The sequence below is a fragment of the Sinocyclocheilus anshuiensis genome, unplaced genomic scaffold (genome assembly GCF_001515605.1).
Source record: "Sinocyclocheilus anshuiensis isolate Anshui unplaced genomic scaffold, SAMN03320099.WGS_v1.1 scaffold477, whole genome shotgun sequence".
NCBI classification, from domain to species: Eukaryota; Metazoa; Chordata; class Actinopteri; order Cypriniformes; family Cyprinidae; genus Sinocyclocheilus; species Sinocyclocheilus anshuiensis.
The window spans coordinates 1,962,459-1,964,633 of record NW_015536549.1 but is presented as its reverse complement, the minus strand read 5'-3'; the positions used below and the strand labels follow the sequence as shown (position 1 = coordinate 1,964,633).

Sequence of the window (2,175 nt, the reverse complement as noted above, 5' to 3'; positions counted from 1 at the left end):
CACATGCACGAATGCTATTCTTGATGCAATCATTCAGTTTCTGTCTGTGGCTGTAGAGCTGATTGACATAATTAGCGATAATGTGATAAGTGTTCCTGGAAATCTGTCGAATGCCCTCTGACACCAGCTGTGTGCTCATGTAACTGATGCCAGCTGGTACGAGATAGCTGTGCAGGTAACCCTCACAGCCCTGGCTTTATCTCATGCTGTTTCGAGCCTTGCTCAGAGTTGGCAAAGTACTTAATCTTGCATGTCAATGAAACTTAAATGCACACTGAAGGTCTCCTGTTCCTCATTGCTGTCCCTTTAGCTCCAGGCTAGGTCAACATTTCATCTCCAAATGATGACTATTCTCAATTTAATGTGCTCCTAATTTAATACCAGCAGGCAGAACAGGCTCTTTTGGAACAATATGCTGAAGGGAAATGTGACATCTAGTTGCCAGTCCCTCTGAAACATGGACAGCCCTAATGAGGCATGTGTTTATCTCAGCCTTCCTCCTCATATGTGTATATATAGCTTACACACCACCAATTATAAGGAAAAACAACATGTTTTTTTTTTAGAGAGATATAGCCTGATTTACTAAGGTCCCAAATGAAGGGTACTAATTTACTGAATCAATCTAACAAATTGTGTGTGATTTATAGGTATATTGTGGGATACTAATAATAACTGCACAACAAGCTATATATGCAAATAGGTTCTCACCCTTATTTAAAGGAGGCTTTTGCGCATGGTAATACCAAATGTCAACCAAGCAGCTCACTAAATACCAGGGATATTCAAGCATGGAACAGAATGCGGGGTTACATGACACCTTTTTTAAAAGTTTTTCACAACATCTTTTATCTCTGTAATTTCTTTCATTATTTTACTGTATTTCCAGAAAACAGTGACATGCTGTACTGTCATGGCCATAAATATAGAGCAGTGTACTATTTTAGCAAGCTTCATTTGTAATGCAGTTTCATACTGTAGAGACATTCAATTCTGGGATTATTTATTTACTGTATTTATTTATCATTTAAAATTCTTGAAGTTTCTATGTCTAAACAAATACATTTACCTTCTCACCCAAGTGTTTTATGACTACTTTTTAGGTTTAATTTGATGATGGAAGCAGACTGTTGACTAATTTAATAATATAATGTAATGTAATATCTTTCATTTATCTTCATTTGGGGGGTCTCATGAAATTCTTATGTGATTAATTGTGATTAATTCAATTAAATAATTTGCATATTGTGTAATATGATTACATTTAAACAAGGGATGCACCGATACCACTTTTTCCAGTACTCGCCCGATACCGATACTTTTATTTTTGGTACTTGCCGATACCGAGCACCGATCCCGATATTTTCATTGCATTTGTACATTTTTTAAACAGAAACCACAGAAACCAAAAGAGTATGTATAATGTTAGTTGGTTAACTTCATTTATCAAATAGATAGTATGTATTCAGTTTCAGACACCTTCAACATTTCTTACATTATCACAGTTTATTCGCTATAGTTTAGAAAATGGTAATAGAATATGACAAGAACTCAGGGTTAAACTGTATGACACATTATTCGCTATAGTTTAGAAAATGGTAATAAAATATGACAAGAACTCAGAGTTAAACTGTGTCAGAACAAATTCAGCTTGATAATGTTAAACCAAAAATTATTCAGACAGTATTTAGTATTTACACAACTATCAATACTTAGTCGGGCAACCCTTAGCCTTAATGACAGCCTGTAGGGCATGCTGTATGCTGTCATCCAGCTTCATGCAAACCTCAACTTCAATGTTTTTTCCCAGACTCGGTCTGAATAATTTTAGACCCAAATTTGTATCAATTTTACTGGTAATCCACTGTATGAAGAATTTTTGGGTATGATTTGTCACAGTTTACTTTATTTTGCTATCCTCACATAAATGAACTATAGTGTCCTGCACCCACTAGTAAAAAAATATCAAAAATTATATCTGGTCTCTGAATCATGTTTGGTTTCACTGTATCTTTCACTGTTAATTTTTTTCTCTCTCTATGGTAGCCTACATCATATTTAATTTAATAGCATTAGAGCTGCTCTATTGCAGCGGCTCAGTACTGTAATCACGCGATTTGCTGTAAAAATGCAGGGAACCACTCGCTATAAATCTCCTAACTGTGATATTTTCAT

The 2,175-nt window shown here is 35.2% G+C and overlaps 1 protein-coding gene across 2 annotated transcripts in view; it reads left to right on the top strand.

Moving 5' to 3' along the window:
• The window catches only part of faf1 (Fas (TNFRSF6) associated factor 1), a 97,858-nt gene that overhangs the window by 69,908 nt on the left and 25,775 nt on the right, over positions 1-2,175 (top strand). The window lies entirely within an intron of this gene.